At 34.3% G+C, this 27,458-nt stretch overlaps 1 protein-coding gene across 25 annotated transcripts in view; it reads left to right on the top strand.

Annotated features, from left to right (window-relative positions):
- The window catches only part of SSBP2 (single stranded DNA binding protein 2), a 334,708-nt gene that overhangs the window by 213,414 nt on the left and 93,836 nt on the right, over positions 1–27,458 (top strand). Inside the window, exon 7 of one of the 25 annotated variants that reach the window (XM_054555704.2) lies at positions 1,034–1,184. The exons of the other annotated variants lie outside the window; for them this stretch is intronic. The gene's annotated coding sequence lies outside the window, so the exon portion shown is untranslated. The remainder of the gene's footprint in view (positions 1–1,033; positions 1,185–27,458) is intronic. 25 annotated transcript variants of the gene reach the window in all.

The raw sequence follows: 27,458 nt of genomic DNA, 5'->3' as shown, positions 1-27,458 counted from the left end.
CCGTTTTGTTCTAAAGACAGCTTCCTTCCTTAAACTTCTTGAACCAATTTCTGCCAACATCAGACTTTTTGTCTGCCGCTCTCTTACCTCTCAATTGAAGAGACTTAGGGCCTTGCTCTGTATTCGGCTTTGGCTTAAGGAAATGTTGTGGCTGGTTTGATCTTCTATCCACATCACCAAAACTTTCTCCATATAAACAGTAAGGCTATTTTGCTTTCTTATCATCTGTGTTTCACTGGAGTAGCACTTTTGATTTCCTTCAAGAACTTTTCCTTTGCATTCACAACTTGACTGTTTGGTACAAGAGGACTAGCTTTTGGCCTATCTTGGCTTTTGACATGCCTTACTCACTGAGCTTGATCATTTTTAGCTTTTGATTTAAAGTGAGAGATGTGCAACTTTTTCCTTTTACTTGAAACACTTAGGGGCCATTATAGGGTTATTAATTGGCCTAATTTTAATATTATTGTCATTTTTAGCTTTTGATTTAAAATTGGAGATGTGCAACTTTTTCCTTTTACTTGAACACTTAGAGGCCGTTATAGGGTTATTAGTTGGCCTAATTTCAATATTGTTGTGTCTCAGGGAATAGGGAAGCCTGAGGAGAGGGACAGAGACGGGGAACAGCCAGTAGGTAAAGCACTCAGAACACACCCATCTGTGGATTATGTTTGTCTTGTATGGGTGTGGTTCATGGTGCCCTACAATAGTAACATCTGAGATCACTGATAACAGATAATCATAACAGTATAATGATAATGAAAAAGTATTATGAGAATTACCAAATGTGACAGAGACCTGAAGTGAGCACATGCTGTTGGATAAATGAGGAATGGAGACTTGCTCAAGGCATGGTTGCCACAAACCTTGAATTTGTAAAAACAAACAATAACAACAAAAACAACCACAATATCTGTGAAGTGCAATAAAGTGAGGTATGTCTCTATTCATTGATGATGGGTTTTTTTAATCCCAAAATGAGCTGTCTCCTGTTTCTCATGATGGTCACTGAAATTTCAAAATGTCTTTCTAGAGTTAAGGATGTCACCTGTGGCCTAGTTGCAGAACAGACAAATTCATGTGAGAATTGTCTCAGGTCTCATCGGCATTGTCTTCAGTCCAACTCAAAGGCCCCACTCCCATAAGAAGAAAAATAGGTCATCAATAGTTAAGAAGATTTTTAGGTAAGTTAACCTTTAGATATTCATCATAGAAATCCCCCAATAAAATTTGGATTTTATTAATCAGTAAAGTCAGACAAGCCCAGTGAGATCAGAGCATGTTAAGGATATTAATCACAATCCCTCACTTCTTTGGAGAAAGTCAACTAGCGAAATTTTTAAATGTTTCAAAATTCCTTTTAGAAAATGAATCTAATCTTTCCTAAATCAGGAATCAATTGCTACAATTTTTTTTTTTTTGAGACAGAGTCTTGCTCTGTTGCCCAAGCTGGAGTGCAGTGTTGTGATCTCAGTTCACTGCAGCCTCCGCCTGCTGGGTTCAAGCAATTCTCCCTCAGCCTCCCGAGTAGCTGGGATTACAGGCGAGCACCACCACACCCTGCTAATTTTTTGTATTTTTAGTAGAGATGGTGTTTCATCATGTTAGCCAGGATGGTCTTGATCTCCTGACCTCATGATCCGCCTGCCTTGGCCTCCCAAAGTACAATATTTTTAAGATATAGTAACACATTCTGTTTCAGTACCACAATATCTGAAAATAAGGTAATTTTTCCTGTCCTGTGATAGAGTTAAGTGCATAGGTAAAGGTTTTAAAAAGATCTTGTTTGCTTTCAAGTTTTGGCAATTGTGAATAAAGCTACTGTAAACATCTATGTGCAAGCTTTTATATGGACATGGTTTTCAACTCCTTTGGCTAAATACCAAGAAGAGCAACTGCTGAATCTTATGGTAAGAATATATTTAGTTTTTTAAGAAGTTACTGGGGCCTATCAGGCAGGTGGAGGTTGGGAGGAGAAAGGGGATCAGGAAAAATAACTAAGAGGTACTAGGCTTAATACCTGGGTGATGAAATAACCTGTACAACGAACCCCCATGACACAAGTTTACCTGTCTAACAAACCTGTATGTGTACCCCTGAGCTTAAAATAAAAGTTAAAAAAAGAAGTTACCAGATTTTCTTCCAAAGTGGGTGTATCTTTTGCATTTTGAAGGAGAATTCCTGTTGCTCCATATCGTTACCAGCATTTATGTTATAATTGATCTACGTATTGGCCATTCTAATATGCATATAATGGAATCTCATTGTTTTAATTTGCATTTCCCCAATAACATATTATGTAGGACCTCTTTTCATATGCTCATTTGTCATCTGTATATCTCCTTTGCTGAGATGTCTGTTTGGGTCTTTGGTCCATTTTTATTGGGCTGTTTATTATTATTGCATTTTTAAAAGTTGTTTGTATATTTTTGTAACAGTTCTTTATCAGATATGTCTTTTGCAAATATTTTCTCCCAGTCTGTGGCTTGTCTTCTCACTCTCTTGACAATGTATTTTACAGAGCAGAAGTTTTTTAATTCTAATGAAGTCCATGTTATAATTTTTTTTCATGGAATCATGCCTTTGGTATTGTATCTTAAAGGTCATCTTGATTTTATTATATGTTATTATCTAGAAGTTTTATAGTTTTGAATTTTACATGTATGTCTGTAGTCCATTTTGACACAATTTTTCTAAAGGGTGTAAGGTCTGTGTTTAGATTCATTTTTCTTTTTTTGCATGTGGATATCCCTGTTTTCTGGCAACACTTGTTGAAAAGGCTGTCTTTTCTCCATTCTAGTACCTTTGCTCTCTTGTCAAAATTCAGTTGACTATATTTATATGGGTCTATTTCTGGGCTCTCTCTTCTGTTCCATTGACCTATTTATCTATTTTTTCCTGCCAATACCATATTATCTTGATTACTGTTGCCTTATAGTCAGTCCTCCAAATTTGTTCTCCTTTTTTATTGTGTTGGCTATTTTGGATCTTTTACCTATTCATATAAACTTTACAATTTGTTCATCAATAGCGACGAAATAAGTTGGTTGTATTTTTATTGGGATTGTATTGAATCTATAGGTCACATTAGGAAGAACTGACATCTTGACAATATTGAGATACTGAGTCTTCCTATTCATGAACATAGACTATCTCTCCATTTATTTAGTTCTTTGATTTCTTCCACGTCAGCGTTTTGTAGCTTTCCTCATGTAAAATTTTATACATAATTTTATTAGATTTATACCTAAGTATTTCATCTTTTGGGGTAATAATGTAAATAGTACTGTGTTTTTTTGTGTCAAATTTTGTTTGTTCTTTGGTGGTTTATAGAAAATCAATTGGCTTTTGTATATCAGCCTTGTATCCTGACACCTTACTGTAATTACTTATCATCACTCTCTTCTTGATTGCATGGTTTCTGATAATTCAGATGTAATTTTTAACTTTGTTTCTCCATCAGTAAGGGGGATGTGTGTGTGTGCGTATCTCTGGCTTCTTTCAGGATTTTTTCTTTATCTTCTATTTTCTGCAACCTAGTTATGACATGCCTAGATAGGATTTTGCTTTCTTTTGAGCATTTATCCCACTTAATGTTCTCTGTGCTTCCTGGTTCTGGAGCCTTGTGTCTGACATTAATTTGGAGAAATTCTCAGTCATTATTGCTTCTGTTCCTTTCTCTCTTTATTCTTGTTGTATCTCCATTACACATATTTACACTTTTTGTAGTTGTTCCACAGTTCTTGAATATTCTGTTGTGTTTCTTAAGTCTTTTTTCTCTTGACTTTCCTGTTTTGAAATTTCTATTGCCATATCCTCAAGCTCAGAGATTGTTTCTTCAGTCATGTCTCATCTAGCAATAAAATTATCAAAGGCATTTTTTATTTGTGTAACAGTGTTTTTGATCTCTAACATTTCTTTTTTATTCTTTCTTAGAATTTTCATCTTTCTCCTTACATTGTCCATATGTTCTTGCATTTTGTTTGCATTATCCATTAGAGTTCTTTGCATATTAATCATAGTTGTTTTAAATTCCCAGTCTGATATTCCAACATCGCTGCCTTATCTGAGTCTGATTCTGGTGCTCGTTCTGTCTTTTCAAACTGTGGTTTTTGCTTTTTAGTGTGCCTTGTGATTCTTTCTTGATAGCTGGACATGATATCCTGGGTAAAAGGAACTGCTGTAAATAGGCTTTCAGTAATGTGGTGGTAACTTGTTAAGAGAGGGTAAATGTTCTTCATATTCCTATGATTAGGACTCAGTGTTTTAGTGAGCCTGTGCCTGTGGACTGTGAAATTTACAAGTGCTTCTCTGTTGACCTCACACCACTCCATAGGTGGGAAAGGTTGGCTAGAGTGGGCTGGATTTGAGTATTTTTGTTACCTTAGGCCGTTAGGCTCTGATAAAACCATAGTAGGTGAGGCTCCGGTTAGTTTCTCTTGAAGGGCAGGCCTTGTTAAGAACAGAATGCTCTGGAGTATTTCAGAATGGTTCTTTTTCCTTTCCCCTTGCCAGAAGCAAGGAGAATACTCTCCAGTATTTACTGTGAGAACTTTGTCCGGTCCCCAGAAACAAAACACAAGCATTTAGAGATCCCCCTATGACTGAGTTCCCCTAGAATTATTGACTCTCAGATTTGTCTACTATGAACCTCCAGCAGTTAATCAGCTACAGTTTAGGTTTTCCTAACCTAGCAGTGGTTCCAGGGGATGTTTGTTCTCATGAGTTTTGCTCAGGTAAATTGCCTGTCTGTATCTGCCTGTTTGTCTCTCCAGTTTTGGGGGCAGTGGTTTGCCTTGTGACCTCATCTGTTCACTGGATCTAAGACAGGGTTGTTGGGTTTTCATTTTGTTCAGCTTTTTACTTTTTATTAGGTCAGGGTGGTGACTTCCAAGTTCTTACATGGCGTAACAACCCTGCTATCCTTCTTATTAAATATATGTTGTTGGATTCTAAATTCATATTTTGTTAAAGATATTTGTGTCTACATTTATGAGGGATGTTGACTGTGTTTTCTTTTCTTATATTTCCTTTTCTGGTTTTACTGTCAGAGTAATACTCACTCTCCCAGTATTTAGCTTTACCCCACAAATTTTGATATATTATATTTTCATTATTACTCATTATAATTTTTTTTAAATTTCCCATGCAGTTTTGTCTTTTACCTATATGTTGTTTAGAAGAGTGTTTTTTAATTCCAAATGATTGGAGATTTTTCAGGTGCATTATGTTTTTTAGTACCAGTTTAATTTTATTATGGTCAGATAACATACTTTGTATGTATTGTCTTTTAAAATTTATTGAGACTTGTTTTATGGCACAGCATATGGTCTATTTTGGTGAATGCTTCAAGAATACACATTGAAAAGAATGTATATTCTGCTATTTATGAGTGTAGTATTTTGTAAATTCAACTAGGTCTAGTTGATGTAGAGATTGGTTCTAGTATTTTATATTCTCACTAATTTTCTGTCTACTGTCAGTTGTTGAGAGAGAAATGTTAAAATCTCTACCTATAATTGCAAACTTGTCTATTTCTTTTTTCAAGTCTGATAGTCTTTCTTTCCTGCACTTTAAACCTTATTAGTTAGATATAAAACATTTAATATTTTGTCATTTTGATCTGTTTACTCTCTTATTACTCTAAAACTGTCTTTATTTTTTTCTGTTATTCCTTGTCCTGAAGTCTAATTTATCTGATATTTATACAAGTACCCTGCTTCTTATAATATTTGCAGGTATATTCTTTTCTATGCCATTAACATTAACTTATATTTGTCTTATACATAAAGTTGTTTCTTGGAGCAGCATATGTTGATCTGGTTTTGTAATCCACTATAAATCTATACTTTTTATTGCAGTGTTTAGACCACTTATATTTAATTTTTAAAAATCTTTATTTTTGAATTATCTTTCATTTTGTTTTCCATTTATTTATACTATCTAATCTTTGTCCTTTTTAGTATTAATTTTTACTATTTCATTTTCTCTCTACTGTTAGGTATACTTCTTTATTGTTTTTAGCAATTGCTCTAGAATTTAAATATCTGCAATATAATTTTCCTTGAAAACAAAGTTCAGACTTAGAAAATTGTGGCTGATGTGGACTGTGTAAATAAATCGATTAATCAGTCACTGAATTTTGTAGTTTGAAGATGGTAGTTTTAAAACAAAAATTAATGAATACTGCTTTATAAAATAGTGCTATATAAAGTATTAATTTTCACATCTGGCCTTTTTATCTATTAGCACTTCCTCCTCCATGCTAAGGAACATTTTTTCGTCAAATAAACTTTTTCCTTTTAGGTGTACATTTCCAACATAAACTTGGCTCTGTATATGCCTTGACAGTACTGCTCTTCACTCATCAGTTGATAACTTTTCATGCATCTGTTTCAAATATCTTCTTTCCAAATGCTCTCTATTCCATTTCCTCTCAATAACAGCTGATAACTTCATATCTCTTGACAGAGAAAACTGAGAACATTTGGAATGAGATGCATGGATACACTGCTTTCACCTCAACTCATTTCTGCTTTCTTTTCCAGTAGGTGATGATAATATCATCCTCCTTACTGTTTCAGAAGAGGTGCCCTCTTCCTTTCCTAACATACCTCTTGCTCTATCCTAAGAATTTCATGTTTCTTAGGGACCCTGATCTCCTAATTTATCTTTCTCTTGCACTCTTTCCAAATCTGGACAAAACCTCCACTTTACTGTCTTGTTCATTTTAACTACCTTTTGATTTCTTTACTGTCTTTCTTATCTAGCATTTTAAAAGGATTGGTCTACAGCCATTTCCTCTGTGTCCTTGCAACCTACTTTATTCTTCATATATTGTAATCTAGCTTCCACACTGAAGCCTCACAATAAGCATTCCATTTTTGCCTGGTTAATTCTTACCTTAAACACTAAGCTGTAGAATAATAATTTCCAAGAAGTATTCTTAAAACTTCCAGGATGGGCTTCTTGTGAATCTCTCTTCTTATTAGTTTGTATATAGTTCCCACTCTATATTAATTCCTTTAGGACTATAATCTTGTCTTATTTATTTATATTCTGCGAGTGTCTGGTATATAAGCCCACAATTAATTTTTTTTGGTTTAACTGAAATTCAGTATCTTTTCCTCTCTAAAAATTTTTGATCAGTGTATCATTCAAGATTTTTAATCTTCCCGTTGAAATTATCTTCTTTTTTTTTTTTTTTTCCCCCCAGACAGGGTCTTACTCTGCAACTCAGGCTGAGTGTAGTGGTGCAGTCGTGGCTCACTGCAGTCTTGACCTCCTGGGCTCAAGTGATTCACCCACCTCAGCCTTCCTAGTAGCTGGGACTATAGGCATGCACCACCATGCCTAGCTAATTTTTGTTTGATTTGGTTTTGGTTTTGGTTTTGGTTTGGTTTTGTAGAAATAGGGTCTTACTATGTTTCCGAGGCTGAACTGGATGCAAGCAGTCCTCCCACCTGGGCCTCCCAAATTGCCAAATTACAGGCATGAGCCACCCTGCGCAGTCTGAAATTATATTCTTTCTTGACTTCTAAACTTGTTTGGTTTATGTCCTCAAAATTCTTTTTGAAAACCTACTTTTTGCAAGTGTTTGGCACCATAAAATTATGATTCTATATGTTTATACAGCTTTCAGTGAATGCATTTATAACAGCTACTGTGCACCTAGGTTCAAGAGATTCCAGTAGTAATAAGGCACAGCTCTTTCACTTGAGAACTTCATTGACTCAAAGGAGAGAAAAACACTCAAAAGATTATAATATGTACACTATACTATGCTGAATAGTTTGTGTTTTCTCCTATAGGAAATGAGGTATCTTCATTTGTTTTAAAGTTTCCACTTGAAGAAGTGATTTGAATACATTTATGCTTATGAAAAGATAACTGTTGGCAGCCTAAAAGATAGACCGGAGGGAGAAGAAACAGGAAAAAAAACAAATGGGGTTGTGTAACAGTCATCAACAAGATGATGAAAAAACTTGATTTTGACAGTGGCAGTGGGCAAGGATGGCAAAAATACCAAAGATATTTATCCAGCCTTGTCTTTTCATCTATGTTTCAGTTGTATGTTTCTCACTGGTCTCTAAAATACCTCTAATTGTGTATCAACTCAAATTCAACTAAGTAATGAAAATAATAGCCAATATTTATTGATACCTTACTTTGTGGTAGACATTGTTCTAATTGCTTTATCTATATTAACTCGTTTAATCCCCCAGCAACTCTATAAGCAGGTGCTATTAATATACACATTATCTGAAGGAGGAACCATTGTAGAGTTTCAGTAACTGACCAATGTCACACAGGATCCTTATTCTTCCTCTGTTTTTTTAAAACCATAATGTTACATTGTCTGAAACCCGGCTTGATCATTTCTCTTACCTTCTTTTCTGTTTGCCTTCATTTCTCTGTATCGCTATCTCTACTGTCTACTTTTCTTCCTAACCTGGCAGTCTGCATCATTTTAAATGCTGGTTTCTATGCCTTCAATTTTCCCTTATTCCTCTTCTTTTTACTGCCAGAGAAATATCACTATCATCATGTTATTGAGTTGATTCATGTCTTGGAAAGATGTAATAATTCTCTATCACTCATTGAATCAAATATGTCATAGTATTCAAGAATTCCCAGTAATTGGGCTCATATCATGGATCCAACTCTACTTTCCCCAAATTACCCAGAAGAGAACAGTTTCCTTTCTTCTGTAGTTCCAAAATCATTGCTTCCTTTGTGCATATCTATGTTGTTCTTCTAATCTGAATTGTTTTTCATTCCTTTACATCACTTTAACTTTTCTTCAAGATGTGGCTTAACCAAGACTGTCTCCCATGAAATTAAACCAATGTGTGGTTGTTTTCCCCTTTCTGTGAATTCTTTACCACTTACAATAAGCTGTGTTCTGACCTATCTATGCCTTTAGTAGAGCACTAGTCTCCCGGGTAATAGGAAGACGGTTGAGCCTGCCCTCATGACCAACTTAACTGACCTGAGCTGCATCAAGGTGTTAGTGTGTGGAGGATAGGTGGCAATGCCTCTGCTTAGGCATAAATATGCAAGTTTCTCACAAACATAGAATATGTAATATATTTACCAAGGCAATGAAATGCACTACAGCTTATGATAACTTCACCTCCAACCAGAATGTTGTTTATTTCCTTCAGAGATATTTCTCTTTACTTTCCACTTAATGCAATTTAAGGCGTCAGAAAGGCCATCATATGATTGATTTTACCCCATAGCTGTGTTTTTACTACTCTGTATTATACTTGATTCTACATATTACCTTACAGTGTTAAATAATAATTTCTTTATTTTTCGGTACTACCAAAAACTTAGAAATAGTATCTTACATTCCACTACACTCAACTTGGCACTTGCCAAGTCTCAGGTTAAAAGAGTGCTTGAAAAGAATGTGTATTTTTAATTTGTGAATACAGGGTTTTATAAGTGTCCATTAAATGAGTTGTGGGAAAATCTGATTTTTAGTCTATTTAATAAATCAGTTTCTAGGAGGTCTCCTAATCTCTCACTGTGATTATTGATTTGTTCATTTCTCTTTGCAATTTTGTCAGTTTTGCTTGATGAATTTTGAAGTTATATTGCTGTATGGATTAAAGATTGTTATAACTTGTTTGTAAATTGTTCCTTTCATTATTGAGTAAAGACCTTCTTTGCATCTACTAATGCCTTTTGCCTTAAATTTTATTTTGTTAAACAGTGCATCTAATCTTATCTAGTTAAGTACTCATCAGTAGTGGTTTCACAATGAAAGAAATGATTATTTTATGGCTCCATTTTCAAAATGATGTTTAAAACCATGTTAACTTAATGGGTTGGGTATATGTGATTGGCAACCATATATTAGAACTTGATCTTGAAAATGAATTATGTGGGCATGTTACAGTAGTCAAATTACTATTCAGATGAAATGATACTAAAAACAGTTGACATTTCATATTTAATAGCACCATTGATTCATGTTCATCACTTAACATTGAATGTTAACATAAAGGTTGTGTAATTTATTATACTTTAATGTCCTTTAAGACTATCCAAGCCTGTTTAGAAAATAGTGTAGCAAGTATCAACTACATTGACTTCTGTCACTTTGTCTTCTAAGAACTGGATACACTTACTTGACATAAAACAGCACAAGCTACCTTAGATTTAAGATACTTATTAATTCTATAAATGACATACCATTTATTTTACCAGAAACAAACATATCATCATAATATATTAAGTTCAGCCAGCTTCTACTGATCTCATGTCAGGCACTGCTAAGCACTACATATACAAAGGAAGAAAGCAGGCCTGTCCCTTTAGTGTTATTTTCGGACTGAAAACAAAATCTCAATATAATATGGTAGGTACCACAATAGAATTTATGCAAGAGTTACAGAAACCATACATTCTTATTCATAGTTTCCTAATGGTGATGCTATAATTACATACCTAAGATGGTAGTAAATTGTTTTTTCTGTAATGCAGAAAAAATATATAAAAGAGGGACTTAAATTAGAACACTTTTTTTTTTTTTTTTTTTTACTACTTTAAGTTCTGGGATACATACGCAGAACACGTAGGTTTGTTACATAGGTTTACATGTGCCATGGTGGTTTGCTGCATTTGCCAACCCATCATTTAGGTTTTAAGCCCTGCATGCATTAGGTGTTTGTCCTAATGCTCTTCCTCCCCTTGTCCCCCACCCTCTGACAGGCCCCAGTATGTGATGTTCCCCTCCCTGTGTCCATGTGTTCTCATTAGAACACATTAATTTAACACACAAAGCCAATAAACCTACTAAACAAATTAGGGGGTGTAAAATTTCCTTTCTGGAAATACCTTCTAAAAATAGTTATTAGTAAATATTCTTGCTGAATGTTTTACATATTCTAAATTAACTTACGCTTCTCCCATGCCTTTCACTCCTTTCCTCAAACTTGATTCATATCCTGTTACCTGTATTTCATGGCACTACTGCAATGCTTATGCTAGAAATCCAGAAGCCATCCATGATAATCTTGCTTCCTAACCCCCTTTTAATTGGCCTTCATCAAATCCTGGCAGTTTTTACTTTGAAATACTTTTTGAGTGCATCTGCATTTCTTCTCCACTACTGCCCAAGTTCCTCCACTTTTCACTTGTGCTACTCCAGAAGGCATCTTCTCTTGCCTTATCTCTTGTCTATTTCATTTTCTCAAAGAGCTACCAGAGTTATCTATTTAAAAGTATTACATCTAATAATCATGTGCTTATTTTCTCAAAACTTTTTGATAACTTCATATTGATCCTATGATAAAATCATCTCAGGCCACGCTTTGAAATCCCTGTGATTCAGCCATGTTGACTTTTCTTAATATATCTTGTATTCTGTCACTCCCCTCCCCACCCTATGCGCTTTACTTTTTAATTCTTTTAATTTGTAATACTTTTAATTCTGTTGCCTTACTTTTTCTTTGTTTTTTTGTTTTTTGTTTGTTGGTTTGTTTGGTTTTTTGGCCTCCTTATGACCGATTCTTCAGGTCTCAGCCTGAAGAATATTTGTTACTTTGAGGAAACCTTTTTTAACTCTCTGAAGGACACCTTATTCTTCCCTTTTCTAATTTTTATCACACTGGTAAATATATATGTCATTGTCTTTTTCACCTCTAAGATTATAAGCTCCTGAGAAGAAGAACAAGGTCTGTTGAGCGCAATGTCACATCTATAGTAGGTGCAAATATTTGTTGAATTAAAAAGCTTGCATTAATTAATGAAAATAATGAATTCAAAAGGTTGATTAAAAAATATATAAAGACCTAAAACATCTCAATTATATCATTTTTTAATGCTATGATTTCTGAAATTAAATTCAAAGCCATTTTATATGAACAACTGTCATATTTAAATTTTTTACTTCAAAATATTTTATCCAGTCTTATTACTCAGTATTTCATAACGCTATACCAAATGAATTTTGTCTGCTTCCAAAAAAATAAACTAACTCTTTCAAGATGAAAGTTTATTATTTTGAGAATATCCAAAAGAATGTGCTGCAGTATGTGAAGGCATATCACCCTAAAATAGTAAAATATTATGAGATAGTGAAATAATTTAAAATTTTGGGTGAAACATACTAATATTTAACAATTTGTTCTAGATAAAATTTAAGAACTTTTTTGAAATCTGTTATATTAGATGCATACTGTTTCAGATCTGTGCTAACAATAGTGTTAAGGGAAAAAACTGAATTTTTTGACTTTAGGTTTCTTCTTATGAGTTTAATTTCTGTAAATTTCAAAAGATAAAGGTGAAACAATAAAACAAATGTTAAATATGCTTAATCAGAAATTTTAAGTTCTTTCAGAGGAGATGTGCTTTTTTGTGTAAACTTTTTACTGACGTATATGGGATATGACATTTTTAGAAGATGAGTATGTAGTGATGACCTTCTTCCTGGAAAAATCAACACACAGACAAAAATTACAATGATTCATGCTATTGATGCAAAGCTGTACCTCCATGATTGTAATCTGTTCTGTGACAAAGATGTTTTAAAGAACTTCTTAAATAGAAGTGCTGTGCTTATGCAATCAGAACAAGTGTGCTTTGGATTCTAAGACAGGGACATTCTAGGATGACAGAGGAAGCAGATGAGAAAGGTCCCACAGCAGACCATTGGCAGGAAGTAGATCTGCCTTGGAGAGCTTATAGACTGGTACAGGTAATAGGCAGAGGTACGTGCAAGTAGTCACCATTAGGATGGTATAAAATGAACAGTGGGAATGCTTTACAGGTAGGAAAAACTATGCACCAGGAGTAGATGGCAATAAAAAAAATGAGTGGTGATCTAGGCAGTTGAACTAACCGTTGATATCAAGTGAATCCAACTGCAGGTAGTGCAGACTCAGCAGTGGAAATGGAAGTCCAGTGGCAGATACAGTCCCTTAGAATTAATATGAGGGAAGAACTCTCAAGAATGTTAGCTCTACTGAAGACCATTATCCTTAGCAAACTAATGCAGGAACGGAAAATCAAATGCCACATGTTCTCAGTTATAAGTGGGTGCTAAATGATTAAAAGATGTGGACACAAAGAGGGGAACAACAGATACTGGGGCCTCCTTGAGGGTGGAGGGTGGGAGGAGGGAGATGATCAGAAAAAATAACTACTGGATACTAGGCTTAGTACCTGAGTGATGAAATAATTTGTACAACAAACCCCTGTGACATGAAATTACCTATATAACAAACCTGGACATGTACCCCTGAACCTAAAAGTTTTTTTAAAAAATGTGAGCTCTAGTCTCTGAGACATTCAGATCCAGCTGGATGGGAACCGAGTCAGGGAATCTAGCAAATAGAAGAAAGAAATGAACTCTCTTTTGGCACAAGGATTAAAACTAGATCCTAATTACCTGAATCAGAGTACAAGGTCAAAATAGAGACCATCAGCAAGTTGATATGAATGGTGAATCCTAAATTATGGTTTCAGTTGTATTTATATTTTCCCTGCCATAGGAACTAGCTTCCCTACAGTCTAGATGGAATTGGTGGGACCTTGTCAACAATTAAAGGGTCATTCCTTTGTAAATGAGAGGAAGGCAGAGTTAGAGGCCTGGCTGGCAAAATAGCCAAAGAAAAGATGCAGTGTGTGCCATTCTTCTTGCCCTCCCTGTGCTTCCCTCCTCTTAACTGTGGAAGGGAAAAAACTGTTCACGCAAGGCACAATTCAAAGCCACTAAAAGAACTATGAGACCAGGGGAACCACAACACTTAGCTTTGTAAAACATGGAATTTATTTTTAACCAGAAGAATTGCTTTAATCAAAATGATAGAATTAGCAAGTACATACTGCAAGGGGCCAAGTACGGTAACGTTTTTGGATCCATAGTTTCCTAGTTTCTAGATACCTCATGAAAAAATGTTATCCAAAATGAAATAGTCATTTAGGAGCAGGAGTGGGAGAATATTAGTTTTCAATTACTGCAATAGCAAATTACCACAAATTTAGCAGCTTAAAACAATGAGTTTATTATCTCACAGTTTTGTAGGTCAGAAGTCTGGGATTGCTGGGCTGATTTCTTTGCTCCAAGTTTCACAAGGTTGCAATCAAGGTGTGGGCCTGCCAGACTCTTACCTAGAGGCTCTGAGAAGAATTCACTTTCAAGCTTATTTAGGTTGTGGGCAAAATTCAGTTTCTTGTAGCTGTAGGAATCAGTGAGGGCTGCCCTAAGCTTCACAGGCTTAGGGGATTTAGAAGCCCCACATTCACAGGCTCTGGGGATTAGGACATAGATATCTTTGAGGGGCCATTCTGCCTACCACAGAGGGGAAAAAAATTTTTCCTAAGGGATGACTATAATTATCCAGTTTATCTTACTAGGTGGTAGTAAGAATAGTAAGAACTGTACCTAGACTCTCAAATAGAAGCCCTGGGATTTGAGAGTCTCAAATCATTTATTGGAAAGAGACAAAGGCTTCCATCTTTTAGGTCAAAAAGGAGAAAGTAGGGAATGACCAGAATATATAATGGTTTACAACTTGTGAAAGCGGAGACAATGTTAATATTTCTAACACCTTTTCCTTGTGTTTCTCTTTAAACTATGGTATTTTGAAATGCTCTTTAAGGTTATTTTATTAAGTATTTGGCTAAATGTTATTTGTCTGTGTGTTGGCAGTAGGGAGTGTATTTAATGGAAAAGCTCACATATACACCTAGAGTTTGACCATGTGGCTGTAACGCTGATTTATTGCTCTAGTAAAAATTTACCCAACCTCTGAAATTCATATGAAGACAATAAATGCTTCTTGAGAGCTGAACATATAACATGAATGCTAAAATATCTCAATATTTCATTTTTCAACAGAAAGTTTTATATGCTATTTAACTTTTTTAATAACTCATTTTGAGAGGTAATTGCACTAAATTCTGAATTTTGTGTAATAATGAATCAGTACATCTTAGCCTCAGGCACATAGAAGGCACCTACTATTTGAGATGCATGTACAAATGTGAATGTATCACCCAGAGATTTTTTTTCTCGAAACAAATTGCTTATGTTACACTCTTTCTTGTTATCTACCTTTTCTGATTAAGCTAAATACAGAATGCAAGAAGCCCAGTTTCTGCACCATTAAACATGGCTGCTTATTCTGAAAATTAACAGTGAAAAATCAAAGGCCTTTTCTGCATCTATTGAGATAATCATGTGGTTTTTGTCTTTGGTTCTGTTTATATGCTGGATTACATTTATTGATTTGCATATATTGAACCAGCCTTGCATCCCAGGGATGAAGCCCACTTGATCATGGTGGATAAGCTTCTTGATGTGCTGCTGGATTCAGTTTGCCAGTATTTTATTGAGGATTTTTGCATCGATGTTCATCAAGGATATTGGTCTAAAATTCTCTTTTTTGGTTGTGTCTCTGCCTGGCTTTGGTATCAGGATGATGCTGGCCTCATAAAATGAGTTAGGGAGGATTCCCTCTTTTTCTATTGATTGGAATAGTTTCAGAAGGAATGGTATCAGTTCCTCCTTGTACCTCTGGTAGAATTCGGCTATAAATCCATCTGGTCCTGGACTCTTTTTGGTTAGTAAGCTATTGATTATTCCCACAATTTGAGCTCCTGTTATTGGTCTATTCAGAGATTCAACTTCTTCCTGGTTTAGTCTTGGGAGAGTGTATGTGTCGAGGAATTTATCCATTTCTTCTAGATTTTCTAGTTTATTTGCGTAGAGGTGTTTATAGTATTCTCTGATGGTAGTTTGTATTTCTGTGGGATCGGTGGTGATATCCCCTTTATCGTTTTTAATTGCGTCTTTTTGATTCTTCTCTCTTTTTTTCTTTATTAGTCTTGCTAGCGGTCTATCAATTTTGTTGACCCTTTGAAAAAACCAGCTCCTGGATTCATTAATTTTTTGAAGGGTTTTTTGTGTCTCTATTTCCTTCAGTTCTGCTCTGATTTTAGTTATTTCCTGCCTTCTGCTAGCTTTTGAATGTGTTCGCTGTTGCTTTTCTAGTTATTTTAATTGTGATGTTAGGATGTCAATTTTGGATCTTTCCTGCTTTCTCTTGTGGGCATTTAGTGCTATAAATTTCCCTCTACACACTGCTTTGAGTGCGTCCCAGAGATTCTGGTATGTTGTGTCTTTGTTCTCGTTGGTTTCAAAGAACATCTTTATTTCTGACTTCATTTCATTATGTACCCAGTAGTCATTCAGGAGCAAGTTGTTCAGTTTCCATGTAGTTGAGCGGTTTTGAGTGAGTTTCTGAATCCTGAGTTCTAGTTTGATTGCACTGTGGTCTGAGAGACAGTTTGTTATAATTTCTGTTCTTTTACATTGCTGAGGAGAGCTTTACTTCCAATTATGTGGTCAATTTTGGAATAGGTGTGGTGTGCTGCTTAAAAAAAGGTATATTCTGTTGATTTGGGGTGGAGAGTTCTGTAGATGTCTATTAGGTCTGCTTGGTGCAGAGCTGAGTTCAATTCCTGAGTATCCTTCTTAACTTTCTGTCTCGTTGATCTGTCTAATGTTGACAGTGGGGTGTTAAAGTCTCCCGTTATTAGTGTGTGGGAGTCTAAGTCTCTTTGTAGGTCACTCAGGACTTGTTTTATGAATCTGGGTGCTCCTGTATTGGGTGCATATATATTTAGGATAGTTAGCTCTTCTTGTTGAATTGATCCCTTTACCATTATGTAATGGCCTTGTCTGTCTCTTTTGATCTTTGTTGGTTTAAAGTCCTTTGACAAAATTCAACAACCCTTCACACTAAAAACTCTCAATAAATTAGGTATTGATGGGACGTATCTCAAAATAATAAGAGCTATCTATGACAAACCCACAGCCAATATCATACTGAATGGGCAAAAACTGGAAGCATTCCCTTTGAAAACTGGCACAAGACAGGAATGCCCTCTCTCACCACTCCTATTCAACATAGTGTTGGAAGTTCTGGCCAGGGCAATTAGGCAGGAGAAGGAAATAAAGGGTATTCAATTAGGAAAAGAGGAATTCAACTTGTCCCTGTTTGCAGATGACATGATTGTATATCTAGAAAACCCCATTGTCTCAGCCCAAAATCTCCTCAAGCTGATAAGCAACTTCAGCAAAGTCTCAGGATACAAAATCAATGTACAAAAATCACAAGCATTCTTGTACACCAATAACAGACAAACAGAGAGCCAAATCATGAGTGAACTCCCATTCACAATTGCTTCAAAGAGAATAAAATACCTAGGAATCCAACTTACAAGGGACATGAAGGACCTCTTCAAGGAGAACTACAAACCACTGCTCAATGAAATAAAAGAGGATACAAAGAAATGGAAGAACATTCCATGCTGATGGGTAGGAAGAATCAATATCGTGAAAATGGCCATACTGCCCAAGGTAATTTATATATTCAATGCCGTCCCCATCAAGCTACCAATGACTTTCTTCACAGAATTGGAAAAAACTACTTTAAAGTTCACATGCAACCAAAAAAGAGCCCTCATTGCCAAGTCAATCCTAAGCCAAAAGAACAAAGCTGGAGGCATCATGCTACCTGACTTCAAACTATACTACAAGGCTGCAGTAACCAAAACAGCATGCTACTGGTACCAAAACAGAGATATAGATCAATGGAACAGAACAGAGCCCTCAGAAATAACGCCGCATATCTACAACTATCTGATCTTTGACAAACCTGAGAAAAACAAGCAATGGGGAAAGGATTCCCTATTTAATAAATGGTGCTGGGAAAACTGGCTAGCCATATGTAGAAAGCTGAAACTGGATCCCTTCGTTACATCTTATACAAAAATTAATTCAAGATGGATTAAAGACTTAAATGTTAGACCTAAAACCATAAAAGCCCTAGAAGAAAACCTAGGCAATACCATTCAGGACATAGGCATGAGCAAGGACTTCATGTCTAAAACACCAAAAGCAACGGCAACAAAAGCCAAAATTGACAAATGGGATCTAATTAAACTAAAGAGCTTCTGCACAGCAAAAGAAACTACCATCAGAGTGAACAGGCAACCTGTTGGGAGAAAATTCAGGCAACCTGAATGGGAGAAAATTTTTGCAACCTACTCATCTGACAAAGGGCTAATATCCAGAATCTACAATGAACTCAAACAAATTTACATAAAAAAACAAACAACCCCATCAGAAAGTGGGCGAAGGACATGAACAGACACTTCTCAAAAGAAGACATTTATGCAGCCAAAAAACACATGAAAAAATGCTCATCATCACTGGCCATCAGAGAAATGCAAATCAAAACCACAATGAGATACCATCTCACACCAGTTAGAATGGCAGTCATTAAAAAGTCAGGAAACAACAGGTGCTGGAGAGGATGTGGAGAAATAGGAACACTTTTCCACTGTTGGTGGGAGTGTAAACTAGTTCAACCATTGTGGAAGTCAGTGTGGTGATTCCTCAGGGATCTAGAACTAGAAATATCATTTGACCCATCCATCCCATTAGTGGGTATATACCCAAAGGATTATAAATCATGCTGCTATAAAGACACATGCACACGTATGTTTATAGCGGCACTATTCGCAATAGCAAAGACTTGGAACCAACCTAAATGTCCAACAATGATAGACTGGATTAAGAAAATGTGGCACATACACACCATGGAATACTATGCAGCCATAAAAAATGATGAGTTCATGTCCTTTATAGGGACATGGATGAAACTGGAAACCATCATTCTCAGCAAACTATCGCAAGGACAAAAAACCAAACACCGCATGTTCTCACTCATAGGTGGGAAATGAACAATGAGAACACATGGACACAGGAAGGGGAACATCACACACCAGGGACTGTTGTGGGGTTGGGGGAGGGGGAGGGATAGCATTAGGAGATATACCTAATGCTAAATGACGAGTTAATGGGTGCAGCACACCAACATGGCACATGTATACATATGTAACTAACCTGCACAGTATGCACATGTACCCTAAAACTTAAAGTATAATAATAATAAATAAATAAAATAAATAAATAAATAAAACAATAAGTAAAAAAAGAAAAATCAAAGGCCACCTCCTAAAGTATTTTAATACTTTTAATGAAATTTTAATTGTTTTTATCAGAGTCCTTTTGCATTTCTCTTGCACATAAAACGTTTATTTGGCAAGAGTGGTTGCTTCTCCCTTGTTACGTATCAGACTTCCTATGTTTCATGGCTTCCATATGAAAAGTTCGCATTTTGTAGAAATCACCAGCCAGTCAGAGCACTCTTTTTTTCATTTGCATGGCAAATACCACCTATAATATTTAGATCACCAACTCTTTGGCCCTTTATATGTTTTTAGATGCTCAGGATCTACTTCTTCGTGGAATATTTTGGTTTTGTTTATTTGATTTTGTTTTTGATGTTATTTCTGGGTCTCTCTTGCTCTTTTGGAAGCCTAAAGGATTGATTACTATTCTGTGGATACTTTGTGAAAATAACATGTAAAATATTTTTGTGATTGAAAAACAGACCAAAAAAAGTAGCACAGTCAATGATACTGGTTCTCCAGACTGTGAGTGGGTGACTAAGTGAGGTGGCACAGGGTAGAGTATGTGGTGCTAAAAATAAACTTGTGTCCCTGTGCAAACAAATGCCCAGGAATAATGTAAATGATTTCTAGGTTATTTCTAGTACCTAACTTTCCAAAATAGAAAAACTTGTTCTTCATATTTTGAAAATTAAAATGCTTCAGATCTTATTTTATTGAAATGAATTATTTTAAAGTTAGAAATATCTGCATTTTATTTAATCTTGAATTTTAGGGATTAGGTTTATTTGAAGTAAACTTAATATGTGGTCATATTTTCTAGCTGTTGACAAAACTGGGTTTGTGTGTGTGTGAGTAAATAATCATTTTCATTTATGTTAGAAATAAGACATTCCAGAAAGTTTATAAAAATTGTATTTAAAAAATCACTCAGGTACGTTACTCTAAGCTAATACTATGTATTCACCTACAGTCTTTTATACATTACCTTTTATCATTTGCATAATTAAAATCATGTTACACTCAATTCTGTATTTGGTGTGCTTCACACGGCATTATATCACGAACGGGTTCCCACATTTCTCAGATAATGCCATTTGTAAGCATTGTTTTTAATGGTTGAATCATGTTCCAAAATTTAGATGTACTGCAATTTAAGCATTATATTACTGCTGAATTTTGGGGTTACTTTGAATATTTCTTACTGTAAATATATCACAGGACACATTTTATGTGTACTGTTTTTCTCATAGTTCAGAATTTATATTTGGATAGTTTTGGAAAAGAAGGGTCACTTAGTCAAATTTATTAATATTTTTATAGCACATGGTATATACATTTAATGTGATTTCTACAAGTTTACTAGTTTCCCATGATACCAATAAACTGTAAAAATCCTTCTGGCAAGATTCTTAAGCGTATTTTCCCAGTCATCAATAACATCACAACTGTTTATCTAGATGTTAATAACATTTGCAAAAAATGAGCCTTCTGAGGCTTACCAGATCTTTGCTTTACACCTGTTAACTAAAAAGATTTTCCCCAACTGTCCAACATTACAACAAAAAAGAAACTAAGTATGAACATTGGAAAGGTTCACATTATTCCAGGCAAGTAATTTAAAGAGACCAATACCTAGATATAGAATTGAAACATCTGAGAATTAAAAGTATCAGGAAAATGTCCTTCAAATCTTTAGAAGATAAAAACAGATGATATCCCAAGGAACAAAAATCAAGATGGTATCGGACTTCTCTGTACCACTAAATACTAGACAACAGTAGTTAACTATAGTTTTGATGAGAGTCATCAAAGACACTTTCCTATATATAAGGATTTGGAAAACAATATCCATTTACTCTCTGTTAAACTGAGAAATGTATAAAAATGAAAACTCAAGCATAGTGAAGTTATGTTATTAAAAAATTAGATAAAATTGAAGTCATTATTTTGGATGCTAAGAGTATGGTTACAAAATTGAAGGTTAAGGTCAAAAATTATTACTGAAGAAGAGATGATAAAAACAAAAATGTATGTCTAAAACACCAGATGTTTATAACAAGGATTGGGAAGTGGAAGAGGGAGATGTAGAATAGGAAAAATAAGCTACCTTCTTCATTTTTCATAGGTAAAGGCAAACAATATTGTTTGTCTTAATTTTAATACCTTTAAAGCTTAGGATAAAGAAAGTTTTTTTTCTGATTTTAAAGGACATCTCATTAGATGCATTTTAGAAACTTTTCTACTAACAAGTAAAACAGTTAAATAAAATATAGCCATAAAGTTTAAAAATAAATGGATGGGAGATGATTTATTATGCAAACACAAAAGGAAACCTGAGCTTGCAATATTAATTTTGGACAAAATAGATTCAAGGCAGTGATTACTAAACATGAAAAAGAAAATGACTTTTAATAAAGGATAGAATCCACAGTAAAGATAAACACTGTGCTAATGAACACAGAATTAAAATATGTAAGGCAAACATTGGTAGAGGCACAAGGAGAAGTGGACAGACAACAGTGTGGGCATCGTATATATATTTGAAAGAGCAAGGGACAAAAATTAGAGACAATATGAAGATATTAAACCAATAGATTAAAATGTAGACAGAGAATAAGGATATTTACTAAGTATCCATGGGAAATTATAACAATCGTTGATTAGACCACAAAAAATTGTTCAATAAATTTCTAAATACAAAAATTGTATAATACATCTTACCTAGCCACAATTGGAAAACTAGAAAAAACAAATTAAAAAATAAAACCTCCAACTATTTGTTAATTAAAGTGTATCTTTTATTACATCTGAAAACTTGATATTGGTGTTCTCATTTTTTTCGTAAATCATTGAATTACTGTAATATTCATTGCCAGTTGCATTCAATAACTGGCAAATAAATTATAATCATTAGATGGCTTAAGAAAAAAATTGTGAACACCAATGTCAAACTTTGCAGATGCAACCAAGGGTAGATTCAGAGCCAAATTTGTAGTTTTATATTCTTTGGATTTTAAAAAGAGGGGAAAATAGACCAGGTGTGGTGGCTCACGCCTATAATCCCAGCACTTTGGGAGGCTAAGGTGGGTGCATCACTTGAGGTCAGGAGTTTGAGACCAGCCTGGCCAACATGGTGAAACCCTGTCTCTACTAAAAATACAAAAAATAGCTGGGCGTGGTGGCGGGTGCCTGGAGTCCCAGCTAATTGGGAGGCTGACACAGGAGAATTACTTGAACCTAGGAGGCAGAGGTTACAGTGAACCAAGACAGCACCACTGCACTCCAGCCTGGGCAACAGAGTGAGACTCCATCTCAAAAAAAAAAGAGGGGAAAATAACTACTAATTTAATTAAGATGTTTGAAAATAAATAATAAAACCTTTAAAAGGCTGGAGAATGCAAATAATTTGTTAAAAAGAAGTAAACATGTTAATGAAACAAAAAAAGTAAATTAATAGACCAATTCCTGGCAAAGATGATGAGAATGCTAATTCAGTTTAAGAGGGAGAAAATAAATCATCATCTCTGGGGGCCTACAATTCAGAAAGACAGTCCAGGGCAGGCAGGCAGACTCTGCTCCACGAAGTCATTCAGAGATTGAAACTAGCAGGTGCTCTGCCATTGTATAAGGCATCCTTTTTTTTGGCCTGTATGGCAGAAATCAGATCTCTGAAACATTTGTGTTCCAGACAATAGGAGGAGAAAGAAAGGAGGGAGCATTACAAACAAGATCTTAAGACCAAAGTTCTAGAAGTGACACGTGTCTCTTCTGCTCCTATTCCATCAGTAAGAACCTGATTTTTGGTGAGAACACAGGGGACTGAGAAATGTAATACAGCTGGGATGCCATGTGCCTGGCTGGTAGAAGAAAGGAAAAACATATTTTTTGTGGTCTACTTAGCAGTGTCTCTCACACCTGCTACAGAGGACCTTTATAAATTATGTAAAAGTAGTGTATATATGGATAAAACTAAATATTTCAATGACATGAAGTGTTCTGAGAAAATGTAAATGAACCAAATTGAAGAAAAGAGAAGTAGAAAATATGAAAAGATAATAATTCTTTCCAAAATTGCCTTTGTCTAAGGCAGTTTTACTGCTTTACTGCTGTGTCTTTTAACTTTCAATAAGTAGATAAATACCATATTATATAAACTTCTTCAGAGCATTATAAAAAACAATTTGCCATCAATTCCTTTTGAAAAGGTAGAATGATCCTGATGCTCAAGCTTGAAAAATATAATACTTCAAAGGACAGTCTAGACCCATCTCATTGAGAATAGAGATGTAAAACTCCTACATAAAATATTACCAAATATAATTCAGCAGCCTATTAAATGCATCATGCATGATGATCAAGCATGACTTATCTCAGAAATACAATCATGATTTAAGAAAATTATCAATATGTGATTACTTATATAATGCTTCCCAAAAGAAACACTAAATAATACTACTCAAAAAATGAAAAGGCAAAAAGCATATTTTCTTATTCCTGATTTCTTTGAAAATTGTTTTTTGTGGTACTAGGCAAAGGATGATTTTTTAGTATGATAAATAATATGTCCTCAACCAATAGCCAAAATATTTTACTGTGCTTTACACTAAAGTTGCCAACATAAGATACCTACTATCATTATTTTAAGTGTTTCTCATAAAGTACCTACAGATGGCTTATGTCTTAGTTCATTCTGTGCTGCTGTAACAGAATACCCGGGACTGGGTAGTTTATAAAGAACATAAATTTATTTCTCATAGTTCTGGAGGCAGGGAAGTCCAAGATAAAGGCACCAGCATCTGGGTCTGGTGAGGGCTTTCTTGCAGCATCCTCACATGGCAGAGGGAAAGCTACAATAAACTCCTTCCATCAAGCAAGCCCTTTTATAAGGATGTGTAATACCATTCTCAAGGGAGGAACCCTCAAGACCTACTCACCTCCTAAAGGGCCTGCCTCTTAATACTGTCACACTGGCAACACCTGAATTTTGGAGGGGACACATTCGTACCATAGCAGCTTAAAAACAGTACAGATGGCTAAATAAGGAAAATCTATAATCCCCTGCTCAGCCTCTTCCTACTCACCCCTCCCTTTAATCCCCTTTCCAGTTTCTAATAATCATAGCACTATTTTAATTCCTCTATTATTATCTTCATATACTTAAAATACTTTTCATATACATAAAATTATTTTTCCTATTTTACCAAATATAGACTGTCTTGATTCTTCACTGTATAATTAGGCAAACAGTTCTCTAGCATTCTTAGTAAATAAATTGTTAGTTATTCAATGTGTAGAATCTTGATAAATGCTAATTGTGTTTAGTAGTAAATTGCATCCTAATTTTAGTTTTAAACAAATTTGTATTTAATGCCTGTTGCTTTGGAACTTTCATACAGAGTATATACAACTTTTTTTCCCTACCAGAGACCAACAGTGATAATAACTAAATTTAAAATAAGAAGGTTTTTAACTTTTATTTCAAGTTTTTATTTAACAGGAGAAAAATATAAAATAAGAGTATATTTCTCTGTTCTTGAAATTCAGAAAATAGGGAATTAAAATAAAATGTTTAAAAATCAGTCATATAATAGCATTTCAGAGAAATGGGAAAATGGGAAATGATGAAATAAATAACATAAACATATTGACTCATGCCTTCTTAGAGGGTAGAATGATGTAGGTACAAAAAGTTCCAGAGAAGATGACCACACAAACTGAACAAAATGTAAGTACATAGAAACATGAAGAAAGATATCATGGTAACTCTATAAGTTCATTTTAATATTTCCTTGAGAAAACAAATAATTGTTCCATACTTTAATTGATTTGAGAACACCAAATTTAAAATATTGGATTTATAAAAAGTCAGTAAAATTAGATTTGTATTTTGGGAAAATGAAAAAGAAATAAAAAATAAAGTTGTCACTCTCCAAAAAAAAAAAAAAAAAAAAAACTTGAAATTTAGGACAGATGGCTAAGTAAATGCTTCAAGAGCAGTTAGAAAATACATTATCTGGCAGTGCACGATAAAAGCATGCAAATTGATCTGTTAGAAGAAACAAAACACTTTTAATGATAATATTGTTATATCTGCACTGAAGTCTTATATATTCAGTTTAGTTAGAGGAAATATTGTAAACCCATATTATTTGTATGTTTTTCTCTTTTAAGAGAGAGCTATAATGAAAACTCAACCCTAAATAGTCATGGATATATTATATAGTAAAGGATTTTCTATGCTACTCCAGTGGGAATTCACATAAATTCAGTGAAACTAATGCTTTCTAGTAGTTCTTAACTATAATTAAACTGTTTACTCTCCTTTTGTGATAACATCATAGAGTAATAATACATGCTTTATGATTCAGGCCCAGCAACAATTTTCTGTGGATCATGGATAAATTTGACTCATGAGTTTTGGAAGTTAGCTTGAGAGAAGTCTCAGAAATTTCAGCATCATAACCAAAGAACTGTGGTACTTCTCCCATCTAAATAAATTTCTAATTCCAAAAACTTCTTATTTACCTTACAGTTTCAAAGCATGCATTATTTATTTGCTACTGTATATAAATTAGCAGGTTAGGCAGTTTGAGAAATATACTCTTTTACAATGCCGAGAGCACCATTTAGTGTACCTCTATAGTGTTTATTGTCAGTATATGTTAATGATCAGCATAAGGCACCATTTGGTACCCTAAGCTGAGTCCGCGTGATACAGTAGAGAGGGAATTATCTTTTGCCAATAAATCCCAGCAGAGTGAATGGATAATTTAGCTAAAAAGTGTGGTCCACAAAGTTAAGTTTGGGCCGAAATGCTGTGGACTAGTGCTTTGTACTGAGTATACTGGATAATTACCAGCTTTCAGCACACTTTACTTTGTGTCTTTAGGTCAAGGCTAGAAGTTACTATCACATCAGATAATTCATGCTGTATACGATGAATCATCTAGCTATAAAAATCTTTATTTTCAAGACACTTCTCTTGTTGTGCCTAAAGTATGAATATTAAGAAAGAGAACTTCCACAAAATTATTGTGCCACTTTGAAGGAATAGGTACAAACCGTAAAAATGTGGTACATCTTGAAATGTAGGAAGGGAAATCAGTTAGTAGTCACTGTAACTGGATTCATTCATTTGTTTGATTTGTTGATTGCTTGACTATCCTGTTTAAAATTACAATCCTTGCCTATTTTACTAGGAATTCTCTATTCCCTATCCTTTTTTCTTCTTAGATCATGGATAAATATATTTTGTTTGTTTTACTCATTGTCTTTCTTCCCTCACTAGAATGCTGGCTTTATGAGGGCAAAGATTTTTTTTCCTATTACATTAACTACTATATTACAAAACTTAAAAATCCTTGACTATATGTAAGAAGAGAGAATAAATTCAGTATTCTTACTGAATTTATTAAATAAGTTTAAAGCATAAGATGAAAATTCAGAAGCCATTTTAAAGGTTTAACCTGCTTAAATCTTCATCAAATGATTTATTTTGTTTTGCTTTTACATAATAGCAAGAAAAAAAACCCCAGGAAACATATATAATTAAGAACTTTGAAGAAAACCCTACCAACCTAGCATATGATATACCTTTAAACAATGTAGCCTGCCAAAAAAGAAAAAAATAAATAAGCAATTAGTCAAATATTTAACTGTGAATTTTACATGTTTCTTTACCAGCATCCTTACCTGTTGAATTTTAGTTCAGCTACAAATGAATACAAATGCGTATTCCTTTGAATAGAGAAAAAATCATATTTTATATACTTCTTAGGCAACTGGAATTGAGGGAGAAATTATATCTCTGAACTACACTAAAAAGTTTTAGTAATTCAGTAAATTCTGTTTTGTCACTTTGTACATATGCTCAGTGTTATAGTATACATTTGAAAGTACAGGTGAGTGTGATTTCCAAATTTGTCTTTTTTAATATGTCTTTTTATTGTTATACAATTTTCTATTCTGCAGTTAATTAGAACAATAATGATAGGCTATGTCTAGCTTTTCTTACTAAAAGCAACTTCTACATGACAGTAATTTCAGCCATAAAGATATATCAGATCTTTCTTCCTAGATCTGGATGTAATCATATTTATTTAAACTAAAAGAGGTTGTGTTTGATGATATTTTTTCTTCTTACTGTAACATTGTTGTATTAAAATTTTACACAAGTTTAGTTAAAATGAAAAAAAGCAATTTGCTTCTCTTTTTTTAAAACATGAATGTTGCTATATAAAGCTCAATAGAGCAATAACTGACAAATGGTAGGTATTCCATTAATGTGCACTAATTGAAATTGCATGGTTTTTCTTAGAATAATAGATCCATGTTTCATCTTAAAATCTAAGAAATACTATTTCTTCTTTTATATTCATATGCCATATCAGAAGTTTAAAATTTTGACATTCATAGGTAAGCAACATTTCAGATAATCACATTTAAATCTAGAC

Source organism: Pongo abelii, chromosome 4 (assembly GCF_028885655.2).
Source record: "Pongo abelii isolate AG06213 chromosome 4, NHGRI_mPonAbe1-v2.0_pri, whole genome shotgun sequence".
Taxonomy (NCBI): Eukaryota; Metazoa; Chordata; class Mammalia; order Primates; family Hominidae; genus Pongo; species Pongo abelii.
This window is presented reverse-complemented; position numbering and strand designations above follow the sequence as displayed.